Genomic DNA, 13,462 nt, shown 5'->3' on the forward strand with positions numbered 1-13,462 from the left:
TTGGTAGTGTATATATGTCCATGCCACTCTCTCACTTCCCCTTCCCCCTCCCCATATCCTCAAGTCCATGCTCTAGTAGGTCTGTGTTTTATTCCCATCCTACCCCTAGTCTCTTCATTACATTTTTTTCCCTTAGATTCCATATATATGTGTTAGCATATGGTATTTGTTTTTCTCCTTCTGACTTACTTCACTCTGTTTGACACACTGCAGGTCCATTCACCTCACTACAAATAACTCAGTTTCATTTCTTTTTATGGCTGAGTAATATTCCATTGTATATATGTGCCACATCTCCTTAATCCATTCATCTGTTGATGGACACTTAGGTTGCTTCCATGTCCTGGCTATAGTAAATACAGCTGCAATGAACATTTTGGTACATGACTCTTTTTGAATTATGGTTTTCTCAGGGTATATGCCCAGTAGTGGGATTGTTGGGTTGTATGGTAGTTCTATTTGTAGTTTTTTAGGGAACCTCCATACTGTTCTCCATAGTGGCTGTATCAATTTACATTCCCACCAGCAGTGCAAGAGTGTTCCCTTTTCTCCACACCCTCTCCAGTATTTATTATTTCTGGATTTTTTGATGATGGCCATTCTGACTGGTGTGAGTTGATACCTCATTGTAGTTTTGATTTGCATTTCTCTAATGATTAATGATGCTGAGCATTGTTTCATGTGTTTGTTGGCAATCTGTATATCTTCTTTGGAGAAATGTCTATTTAGGTCTTCTGCCCATTTTCAGATTGGGTTGTTTGTTTTTTTGTTATTGAGCTGCAGGAGTTGCTTATAAATTTTGGAGATTAATCCTTTGTCAGTTGCTTCATTTGCAAATATTTTCTCCCATTCTGAGGGTTGTCTTTTGGTCTTGTTTATGGTATCCTTTGCTGTGCAAAAGCTTTTAAGTTTCATTAGGTCCCATTTGTTTATTTTTGTTTTTATTTCCATTTCTCTAGGAGGTGGGTCAAAAGGATCTTGCTGTGATTTATGTCATAGAGTGTTCTGCCTATGTTTTCCTCTAAGAGTTTGATAGTATCTGGCCTTACATTTAGGTCTTTAACCCATTTTGAGTTTATTTTTGTGTATGGTGTTAGGGAGTGTTCTAATTTCATACTTTTACATGTACCTGTCCAGTTTTCCCAGCACCACTTATTGAAGAGGCTGTCTTTTCTCCACTGTATATCCTTGCTTCCTTTATCAAAGATAAGGTGACCATATGTGTGTGGGTTTATCTCCGGGCTTTCTATGCTGTTCCATTGATCTATATTTCTGTTTTGGTGCCAGTACCATACTGTCTTGATTACTGTAGCCTTGTAGTAGAGTCTGAAGTCAGGGAGCCTAATTCCTCCAGCTCCATTTTTTGTTCTCAAGATTGCTTTGGCTATTCGGGGTCTTTGTGTTTCCATAAAATTTGTGAATTTTTTTGTTCTAGTTCTGTGAAAAATGCCATTGGTAGTTTGATAGGGATTGCATTGAATCTGTAGATTGCTTTGGGTAGTAGAGTCATGTTCACAATGTTGATTCTTCCAATCCAAGAACATGATATATCTCTCCATCTATTTGTATCATCTTTAATTTGTTTCATCAGTGTCTTATAATTTTCTGCATACAGGTCTTTTGTCTCCTTAGGTAGGTTTATTCCTAGATATTTTATTCTTTTTGTTGCAGTGGTAAATGGGAGTGTTTTCTTAATTTCACTCTCAGGTTTTTCATCATTAGTGTATAAGAATGCCAGAGAATTCAGTGCATTAATTTTGTATCCTGCTACTTTACCAAATTCATTGATTAGCTCTAGTAGTTTTCTGGTGGCATCTTTAGGATTCTCTATGTATAGTATCATGTCATCTGCAAATAGTGACAGCTTTACTTCTTCGTTTCTGATTTGGATTCCTTTTATTTCTTTTTTTTCTCTGATTGCTGTGGCTAGAACTTCCAAAACTGTGTTGAATAAGAGTGGTGAGAGTGGGCAACCTTATCGTGTTCCTGATCTTAGTGGAAATGGTTTCAGTTTTTCACCATTGAGAACAATGCTGGCTGTGGGTTTGTCATATATGGCCTTTATTATGTTGTGGAAAGTTCCCTCTATGCCTACTTTCTGCAGGGTTTTTATCATAAATGGGTGTTGAGTTTTGTCAAAAGCTTTCTCTGCATCTGTTGAGATGATCACATGGTTTTTCTCCTTCAGCTTCTTGATGTGGTGTATCATGTTGATTGATTTGCATATATTGAAGAATCCTTGCATTCCTGGAATAAACCCCACTTGATCATGGTGTATGATCCTTTTAATGTGCTGTTGGATTCTGTTTGCTAGTATTTTATTGAGGATTTTTGCATCTATGTTCATCAGTGATATTGGCCTGTAGTTTTCTTTCTTTGTGACGTCTTTGTCTGGTTTTGGTATCAGGGTGATGGTGGCCTCATTGAATGAGTTTGGTAGTGTTCCTCCCTCTGCTATCTTTTGGAAGAGTTTGAGAAGGATAGGTGTTAGCTCTTCTCTAAATGTTTGATAGAATTTGCCTGTGAAGCCATCTGGTCCTGGGCTTTTGTTTGTTGGAAGATTTTTAATCACAGTTTCAATTTCAGTGCTTGTGATTGGTCTGTTCATATTTTCTATTTCTTCCTGGTTCAATCTTGGTAGGTTGTGCATTTCTAAGAATTTGTCCATTTATTCCAGGTTGTCCATTTTATTGGCATAGAGTTCCTTGCAGTAATCTCTAATAATCTTTTGTATTTCTGCAGAGTCAGTTGTTACTTCTCCTTTTTCATTTCTAATTGTATTGATTTGAGTCTTCTCTCATTTTTCTTGATGCGTCTGGTTAATGATTTATCGATTTTATTTATCTTCTCAAAGAACCAGCTCTTAGTTTTATTGATCTTTGCTATCTATTCCTTCATTTCTTTTTTATTTATTTCTGATCTGATCTTTAGGATTTCTTTCCTGCTAATTTTTTTGTTTGTTTGTTTGTTTGTTATTCTTTCTGTAATTGCTTTAGGTGTAAGGTTAGGTTGTTTATTTGAGATGTTTCCTGTTTTTTAAGATAGGATTGTATTGCTATAAACTTCCCTCTTAGAACTGCTTTTGCTGTATCCCATAGGTTTTGGGTCATCGTGTCTCCACTGTCATTTGTTTCTAGGTATTTTTTGATTTCCTCTTTGATTTCTTCAGTGATCACTTCGTTGTTTAGTAGTGTATTGTTTAGCCTCCATGTGTTTGTATTTTTTACAGATCTTTTCCTGTAATTCATATCTAGTCTCATAGCGTTGTGGTCGGAAAAGATACTTGATACGATTTCAGTTTTCTTAAATTTACCAAGGCTCAATTTGTGGACCAGGATATGAGCTATCCTGGAGAATGTTCCATGAGCACTTGAGAAAAATGTGTATTCTGTTGTTTTTGGATGGAATGTCCTTTAAATGTCAAGTAAGTCCATCTTTTTTAATGTATCATTTAAAACCTGTGTTTCCTTATTTATTTTCATTTTGGATGATCTGTCCATTGGTGACAGTGGGGTGCTAAAGTCCCCTACTATGATTGTGTTACTGTCGATTTCTCCTTTTATGGCTGTTAGTATTTGCCTTATGTATTGAGGTACTCCGATATTGGGTGCATAAATAGTTACAATTGTTGTATCTTCTTCACAGATTGATCTCTTAATCATTATGTAGTGTCCTTCTTTATCTCTTGTAATAGTTTTTATTTTAAAGTCTATTTTTGTGTGATATGAGAATTGCTACTCCAGCTTTCTTCTGATTTCCATTTGCATGGAATATCTTTTTCCATCCCCTCACTTTCAGTCTGTATGTGTCCCTAGGTCTGCAGTGGGTCTCCTGTAGACAGCATATATGTGGGTCTTGTTTTTGTATCCATTCAGACAGTCTGTGTCTTTTGGTGGGAGCATTTAATCCATTTACATTTAAGGTAATTATCGATATGTATGTTCCTCTTGCCATTTACTTATTTGTTTTGGGTTTGTTCTTGTAGGTCTTTTCCTTCTCTTGTGTTTCTTGCCTAGAGAAGTTCCTTTAGCATTTGTTGTAAAGCTGGTTTGGTGGTGCTGAACTCTCTCAGCTTTTGCTTGTCTGTAAAGGTTTTAATTTCCCCATCAAATCTGAATGAGATCCTTGCTGCGTAGACTAATCTTGGTTGCAGGTTTTTTCTCCTTCATCACTTTCAATATGTCCTGCCACTCCCTTCTGGCTTGCAGAGTTTCTGCTGAAAGATCAGCTGTTAACCTTACGGGGATTCCCTTGGGTGTTATTTGTTGTTTTCCCCTTTCTGCTTTTAATATGTTTTCTCTGTATTTAATTTTTGATAGTTTGATGAATATGTGTCTTGGCATGTTTCTCCTTGGATTTATCCTGTATGGGACTCTCTGTGCTTCCTGGACTTGATTGGCTATTTCCTTTCCCATATTAGGGAAGTTTTCCACTATAATCTCTTCAAATATTTTCTCAGTCCCTTTCTTTTTCTCTTCCTCTTCTGGGATCCTTATAATTCGAATGTTGGTGCATTTAATGTTGTCCCTGAGACTGTCCTCAGTTCTTTTCATTCTTTTTTCTTTATTCTGCTCTGTAGTAGTTATTTCCACTATTTTATCTTCCAGGTCTCTTATCCATTCTTCTGCTTCAGTTATTCTGCTATTGATCCCATCTAGAGTATTTTTAATTTCCTTTATTGTGTTGTTCATTGTTGCTTGCTTCCACTTTAGTTCTTCTAGGTGTTTGTTAAATGTTTCTTGCATTTTGTCTATTCTGTTTTCAAGATTTTGGATCATCTTTACTATCATTATTCTGAATTCTTTTTCAGGTAGACTGCCTATTTACTCTTCATTTGTTAGGTCTGGTGGGTTTTTACCTTGCTCCTTCATCTGCTGTGTGTTTTTCTGCCTTTTCATTTTGCTTATCTTACTGTGTTTGGGGTCTCCTTTTTGAGGCTGCAGGTTCGTAGTTCCCATTGTTTTTGGTGTCTGTCCCCAGTGGCTAAGGTTGGTTCAGTGGGTCGAGTAGGTTTCCTGGTTGAGGGGAGTAGTGCCTGTGTCCTGGTTGATGAGGCTGGATCTTCTCTTTCTGGTGGGCAGGTCCACGTCTGGTGGTGTGTTTTGGGGTGTCTGTATCCTTATTATGATTTTAGGCAGCCTCTCTGCTAATGGATGGGGCTGTGGTCCTGTCTTGGTAGTTTTGGGGCATAGGGTGGTGTCCAGCACTGTACCTTGCTGGTCGTTGAGTGAAGCTGGGTCTTGGTGTTGAGATGGAGATCTCTGGGAGATTTTCACTGTTTGATATTACATGGAGCTGGGAGGTCTCTTGTGGACCAGTGTCCTGAAGTTGGTTCTCCCACCTCAGAGTCACAGCTCTGATGCCTGGCTGGAGCACCAAGAGCCTTTAATCCACACGGCTCAGAATAAAAGGGAGAAAAAATAGAAAGGAAAGAAAGAAAGGAATGAAGGAAGGAAGAAAGGAAGGAAGGAAGGAAGAAAGGAAGGAAGGAAGGAAGAAAGGAAGGAAGGAGGAAAGGAAGGAAGAAAGAAAGGAAGGAAGGAAGGAAAGAAGGAAGAAAGGAAGAAATGAAGAAAGAATGAAAGAAAGAAAGGAAGCAAGCAATAAAGAAGATAAAATAAAGTGGGATAAAATAAAGTTACTAAAATAAAAAATAATAAGAAGAAAAATTTTAAAAAGTTAAAAAAAAAAAAAAACGGGATGGTCAGAACCCTAGGACAAATGGTGAAATCAAAGCTATACAGACAAAATCTCACACAGACGCACACACATACACACTCACGGAAAGAGAAAAAGGGGAGAAAAATAATATATCTTGCTCCCAAAGTCCACCTCCTCAATTTGGGATGATTCGTTTTCTATTCAGGTATTCCGCAGATGCAGGGTACATCAAGTTGATTGTGGAGCTTTAATCTGCTGCTTCTGAGGCTATTGGGAGAGACCTCCCCCTCTCCTCTTTGTTCGCACAGCTCCTGGGGTTCAGCTTTGGACTTGGCCCCGCCTCTGCGTGTAGGTCGCCTGAGGGCGTCTGCTCTTCGCTCAGACAGGACGGGGTTAAAGGAGCAGCTGATTCGGGGGCTCTGGCTCACTCATGCCGGGGGGAGGGAGGGGTACGGATGCGGGGTGAGCCTATGGCGGCAGAGGCCAGCGTGACGTTGCACCAGCCTGAGGCACGCCGTGCGTTCTCCTGGGGAAGTTGTCCCTGGATCCCAGGACCCCGGCAGTGGTGGGCAGCACAGGCTCTCGGGAGGTGTGGTGTGGAGAGTGACCTGTACTCGCACACAGGCTTCTTGGTGGCGGCAGCAGCAGCCCTTGCGTCTCATGCCCGTCTCTGGGGTCTGCGCTGATAGCCGCGGCTCGTGCCCGTTTCTGGAGCTCCTTTAAGCAGCGCACTTAATCCCATCTCCTCGCTCACCAGGAAGCAAAGAGGGAGGAATAAATCTCTTGCGTCTTCGGCAGCTCCAGACTTCTCCCGGACTCCCTCCCGGCTAGCCGTGGCGCACTAGCCCCCTTCAGGCTGTGTTCATGCCGCCAACCCCAGTCCTCTCCCTGGGATCTGACCTCCGAAGCCCGAGCCTCAGCTCCCAGCCCCTGCCCTTCCCGGCAGGTGAGCAGACAAGCCTCTCGGGCTGGTGAGTGCTGGTTGGCACCGATCCTCTGTGCAAGAATCTCTCCGCTTTGCCCTCCGCACCCTGTTGCTGCGCTCTCCTCCGCAGCTCTGAAGCTTCCCCCTCCGCCACCCGCAGTCTTCGCCCGCGAAGGGGCTTCTAGTGTGTGGAAACCTTTCCTCCTTCACAGCTCCCTCCCACTGGTGCAGGTCCCATCCCTATTCTTTTGTCTCTGTTTATTCTTTTTTCTTTTGCCCTACCCAGGTATGTGGGGAGTTTCTTGCCTTTCAGGAGGTCTGAGGTCTTCTGCCAGCGTTCAGTGGGTGTTCTATAGGAGCAGTTCCACCCATAGATGTATTTCTGATGTATCTGTGGGGAGGAAGGTGATCTCCGCGTCTTACTCTTCCGCCATCTTCTCTCGAACCTTGAAGACCTTTTAAAATGACTGGAGCATTAGAAGGGTGAAGATTCCATATTGGGCAAGAGAATCTATATTCTTTGAATAGGAGAGTTGAGTCTTGTATGTGTGTGTATGTCAGAGTTGAGGAAGGCATCACAGAAAAATTGTTATTTATGTTTTATAGGAAGTTAATCCCACCTCTTGGACACAACAGCAATCCAATTATGAAGGCAGAAAGACTAGTGAGGGATTAGCATTACTCATGTTCTGTGCTGCTTATCGCCTGGTTATAGTGAACGAGGTGCTTTTATCTTAAGGCACACAACAGATCGTCTGTCATCTCGGATTTCTGGAAATTTATATATGCAAACACTTGGCAGAGCTGGGATCTTTGCAACCTTTCTTAATAATGACAAACTGCCATTCAGTGCCTGGGGTACAATTTAGTGGGTACATCTCATTTTGGCATATGTGTGAAAAGGAAAACCTCGTGTGGTAGGAATACTTTACCAATATGATATTTCAGAAATTGCTGAGATTTAAATTACCATGGGGCTGTATTATTAAAGTGAGAGATTTATTCAGTTTACACTATAAATCCCTGGAGAGATAAATGTGCTTGTATTATAGGTAAAATCAGAAGGGTAAATAGCAAGTCTGGACACCATTTTCTTTTATGCAGTATTTTAGTTGTATGATGATTTTTTTTAAGGACAAGAGCACATGGAGGAGTGTGTAATCAGAATGTGAAAAATTAGGCTCAGAGGGAACCAATAATTTAAAAAGAAGTTTATTTTTTAGATAATAAGCTATAACTACTGACCTTAGAATAGCCTATTTTTTAAGTAAAGCATTTTTTTAAAAGACTGTACCAAGTGTGTTATGATTTCTTCTCCTTTCCAACTCTCACTGCCAACTCTAAGAGTTTTCAGACTTACATGTCCTAGACTTATCTTTCTCACTACCCTGAAAGCATCCCTTACTTTCTCTTTCCTAGTTGTATCCATCACTTTCTAGAGATCAACCCCCAGACTCCCCTTGTTCCCAAGTCTTCCTTAATTTACACTAATCAGATACTGATGACTTTCTTGCTGGTGTGGCCTCCATACTTAATTTCAGAATTTTCTCCTGGAACAGGGTGATATCAGTGTATTTCAAAATTTGTTGTAGGGAATAACGCTTTATGGGATGTTAATGTTCATAGGCGTCACATGACAAAAGGTACCCATGTTGAAATAAGTTGGAAATCCTGTGTAGACAAAGTTTTGTCCCCTTATCCCCCGACTTCCTCACCAGAACTTCTCAGTGAAGTGAATCTCCAAGATGGGAAAATAATACATGGCATTTCCACACATTGCTCATAGATTTTTTTTTTCTTGTAACAACTATTAGCATCCCACACAATTAACATTCCATAGAACCTTTGGGAATGCTAAGTTAGACTCTATGACTAGGTGATGCTAACTGTGCACATACTGGGATGAAGGGGGGCAACTGAGTTCAGAGGTGGAGAATACAAGCGTTAGCTGGAAGTCAGTAGGGGAGCATTTCCATGAAGGTACCAGCCATGCGAGATCCAGACCAAATGGTCCATAAATCTGACCCAGTTCCAGGTAGGCACTGAGAATCTAGAGGGCAGGGTGACACAACCAGGGGCTTGTGGAACAGAGAATTGGCTTTGAAAGTGCTGTGCTAAAATTGTCAGAAAATCAAGAAGGGAAAGAAATGGAAATGAGCATGAATATTCATAAATGCATAAATTCATCATATATTTACTATGTATTAGAGCTAGGGTTTGCAGGAATGAAGTCACCAAGTAGAGAGCCTCCCAGATAGCTTGATGTTCAGATGGAGTGGAGAGGAAGAAGAATGGAGAAAACCAGATACTCAAGACATCTGTGCAGGTGTTGAAAAGCATGGGTTGGGGTGGTCTGCAGAGGTGGACTGCTCAGGAGCACACTGGCACTTCTGCCCTGGGGCCAGGGTCATTCTCTGTAATTTCCAAACCCCATAACTTAGAAGGACATGGGTGGTTAACCTACAGCCTGGTGACTTAGTAAGAGTACAGCCAGATGGAGTCAGCCAGGGGCTGACATAGCTATCCGTGCCAGGATGGAGACAGAGAGCAAGATCCTTCCTCCTAATGACTTGGGTTTCAAGAGCAGAGGGCCCCATTGTAGGAGGTGAACTCCCCTTCCAATTTCCTCTCATTTGAGAAGCACCTATCACTTTTCTACAACCATCTGTCTCTTTTATCTCCTTCTTGAATTAACTCCCACTCACATTCTTTTATTTCCAATCACTGTTCAAAGACAGGCATAATGAAGTAGGTAAAAAAAAAAAAAAATAAGGCACTGTGAGCCCTCTGGAACAGTTCCTTATTCTTCCTGCCAAGAATGTCCTATGTCCACAGCAGGATGTCCAGTTAGCAAATCCATGAATCAGGATTTTAATTATACATTTATCTGGAAGGAAAGTGCTAGCTTCACTTCTACCCTGTACCTTACTTGTGGGAGTCACAGCGTGACATTGACTGAACCTGGGTCCCTGTAAAGAAATGCAAGATGGTGAAATGCAAACGTGTTGGTGCAAATTCTTTATTTTTGTTCACGGTCGTTTCTGTATTTAGCAAGTAGCAAGAATTCTTGGTTGTATGAAAAAAAATTAGAATTGGCTCTAGAAGGTTAAGAAGTATCCTAATTAAGAAATTTGCTAATTGTTATTCCCTGCTGTGTCTATAGATGTATTTGGTGAGGTCATGACTAAGCATCTGAATGGTTTCCTTACTTGAACATGTTCTCTGTTGTTATCCTGCCTTCCCAGCTGGATGATATGCTCTTTATGGCTGGGGGAGTTCTTTCTTCTTCCCCTCTTCCTCCTCCTCCTCTTTCTCTTTGCTCCCTCCTCGGCCCCCTCCTTCCTTCCTGATGCTTCTTCTTTCCACGGCAGCTCTTGAACCTAGAGGCCCCCAAATGCTCATTGAGTGCTTTCCATTAATATCTATAAGGGAAAATTGCTTTCATTTCCTCTATGGTTAGATACACCCTAACCTGAGTAGGAGAGTTGGTAAAAGAACTAGATATTGGGGTAACCAGGCCCATCCTCTCTGAAGGCTGTGGCCCACACTGTCAAGAGTAAGAAAACAAAAACACCATTTGTCAGACAGGAACTTAGGAGATTTTGTTGACCACATGAGCTCAATCAACTCTCAGAAGCTAGAGGCAGTTCAGAGAGAGAAAGATCTAAGCACCAGACTTACAGTAATTCCCCAGATCCTTTCCAAAAGCCAACAGATCCATCCTTCTCATGAAATTGCGGGACTATATTCACTGTCCAGACCTTCATTGTATATATGGCAACACTGACTCTTGGTCTTTTGAGGTCTAATCTTGTTTTTAAAGAGTCTGAAACCATGATCAGACTCCTTGGTTCCCCATACCAAACCTAAAAAGTATTAAATTATTGATTTTATATATCAGAGGGGGGACACTTATATTCTTTTCCTTTCCCCCCTTATCCCTGTTGACAGAGGGAATTTAACTGGGCTCAAGCTGTACAGGCATATTTGACCTAGGGAAGAAAAGGAACAAAGGAAAGCCATTAAGGGATGTCTGGTCACTCCAAGTCATCTGCCTGAAGTTGTTCCCTTGCAGTGAATGGGAGGAAGATCAAAGAGTGAACATTTTCTGCCCCCTCTGGATTCATGCTAATTTATCTTAACATGATGTGTAATAACACACGTCTACAGTGGTTAACCATACCTAAGATAGAAGTGAGGAATGAGAACTATCTCTTAAAAAGTGTGAGTCTGAGGTGTTTAAACAGGAAATAGAAAAAGATGTAGGAATCATAATGTAATTCTCCTAGATGCAGTACTGGGCTAAGATTTAATCAAGACATTGTGAATTTTTCGGATATTTCTGCTGAAGACTATTTAACTTAGGCTTACAGGGATAAATTCTAAGAAGGATAAAAAGAGCTTTAGAGTTGGCTGAAGAGCTTATCTTTAATTTTTTTCCCCTTGTGTACCTCTAAAGAATTTTGAAAAACAAAATATTCCTTCCCACATTTTAAAGTTAATTTCTAAAAATTTTAACATAAATTTGAGTAAATGAAAAGATGTACTTTACCATATGTAAATGTGGATTTTTCAAAATAAGACTGTTACATTCTTCTTATTTTATTTTACTGCATTTCCCTTTGACTCTCTGAGAGTCTAAAGATCATAGCAATTTACATTGAAGTTGGATTTATCTTATGTATTTCTCTCACCATAAATCTCAAAGTGTTAACATTTTTTTCTGTGTAGAGTTATTATTATTGTTATTATTTTTGGCTGTGCTGCGCAGCACGTGGGATTGTTGTTTCCCGACCAGGGATCGAACCCGATATCCCTGCATTGGAAGCGTAGAGTCATAACTGCTGGACCTCCGGGGAAGTCCTGTACAGGGTTATTATTACAGGTTGGGATAATTATTAAATAAAAATTAATTGGAAATGCATCACGTAATGAGACAGAAATTTAAAAAAATAGTTCTTGTTTCTGTGGATGAATTTTGCTAGAATGAAACAGAGTTAACATCAATATAAAATCTGTTTTCATTTTTTATATTTGTAAGCATTTGAAACCTTGTTCATCAGAGAAGAAATGGAAAGCTGGTTATTTTTGTGTCAGTCTATTCTTTGGACTCCTCAAGTTAAATGCCAAAGAAAAATCAACTAGTGCTCTTTCATTAGAATAGGGGAAAAAAGTTTTTATCAGTGAGTTGTTTGACTTGGTCTTTATTTTTATCAGTGAGTTGTTTGACTTGGTCTTTATTTAACCAGCTTAAAAACAGGAAATTGGAAATCATCTGATTTATAAAAGGATACATAGCTCAGAGAGTGGCTTTCTCAGCAGTGTTTTGAATTATCTCTTTGTTGCCTGAGGTTTCTACATTGCTGGGCAGTGCACTGATGTGAGATCTAGCTCGGGAAGGTCTGCCTTTCTTTCATAGACTAGGAAAGGGCTCTCCTGAAAGGGCAGGAGAGAAGGGAGAGTCATTTGTTCTCAGGAAGATCACTTTTAGACATTTGAGGATCCTGAAATGGGCTCCTCTAAGGACTGCCTGAGAGCTTAAGGGAAAGCTTTTGCACACTCCTACCCCAGTTAGAAGACCACTCACTTAGGAATGTGAATGAAAAATATTGCCTGGCATATCAGTAAACAAAGAATGTTGCAGCCATCAAGCAACACCACAGCCTCCCTCCCCCTCCCCCAAGGTGAGCCCTGAGGGAGCTCAGGATGGAAACATAATGCCCGCCATAGAATCATCAGCCACTGTAGCCATCACCGCACCGCGCCCCCCCCGCCCCCCCGCCCCCCCCCCGCCCCCAACGCTGTACTCTGAGGAAACTCAGTGAGAAAACACAGGTTACTGGCCCCAGATAGCTGAGGTGCATATCAAAGGAATGATTTCAGTGAGCCCAGACTCTTGCATGTTCCCATACGTAGAAAAGCACTATAATTCCTTAACCTGAGATATCTGGTTTTCTTTTAACAGTGATCTTTTGATGTTCCAACTACCTGGTCTTTGTTGCAAAAACTCCTATATATCCTGGCTCCCCACCTTGCCTCTTCTGAGCTAGCAGTCTCTCAGAGCTATCTGAGATGCTGTGTCCCGGGCTTAAGTCCTCAGATTTGTCCACCGAATTACACATAACTTTCAACTTTTAGGTTGTGCATTTTTTTTTAGTTGACAGGAACAACATAGATACGCTTACACTATTGGAAATGGGCCCTTTTGGAATAAGACCTTAAGGATTTGGAGTTGTTGAACGTGTGAGAAAAGTAAGAGAATGGAAAGGAATATAAAAGGGTATAGTCCAGTGGGTAGTGAGCAGTTACTCTTCATTTTATTGAAAACATAATAAGAATCAATATAATGAATTTAGACCAGAGTCCAAAAGGGCTCTACCATTGGGATGTATCATTAATCCTTTTTTTTTGAGAGATGTTTAAGAAAGTTATAATAATAAACTTTTCAAGCTTTGGGAGAATGCTAGTAACGTATTTCCTTTGATCAAGGTGGTCCAGGATAAAAGGCACAAATAGAGTGAAAATTATTTTCAGTAAATTTTACTTGCTTTGACTCTATGGGGGAGGAGTTACTAATTGATTATAGCAGTATATTGGGCTCTGTTTTCAGATAAAGTTCTTCTTTGGTCACTTACTAGCTGTGTAACCCTAGCAGATTTATTAATTGTCTCCAAGCCTCGGTTTCCTTATTTGTAAAGCAAGACCTACTTCATAGGAGAGTGAGGATTAAATGAGATAATATGAAATAATTAAATGTAAACTGTTTTGCATGCTCCTGGCACATACTAATTGCTCAGTAAACAATAACTAGTAACCAAAAACTGGAAGGAATTTCAGTAAAAAAGCCTTATTCATTAGAGCTTGTGTGAAGAAATC

This window comes from Kogia breviceps, chromosome 3 (assembly GCF_026419965.1).
Source record: "Kogia breviceps isolate mKogBre1 chromosome 3, mKogBre1 haplotype 1, whole genome shotgun sequence".
NCBI classification, from domain to species: domain Eukaryota; kingdom Metazoa; phylum Chordata; class Mammalia; order Artiodactyla; family Physeteridae; genus Kogia; species Kogia breviceps.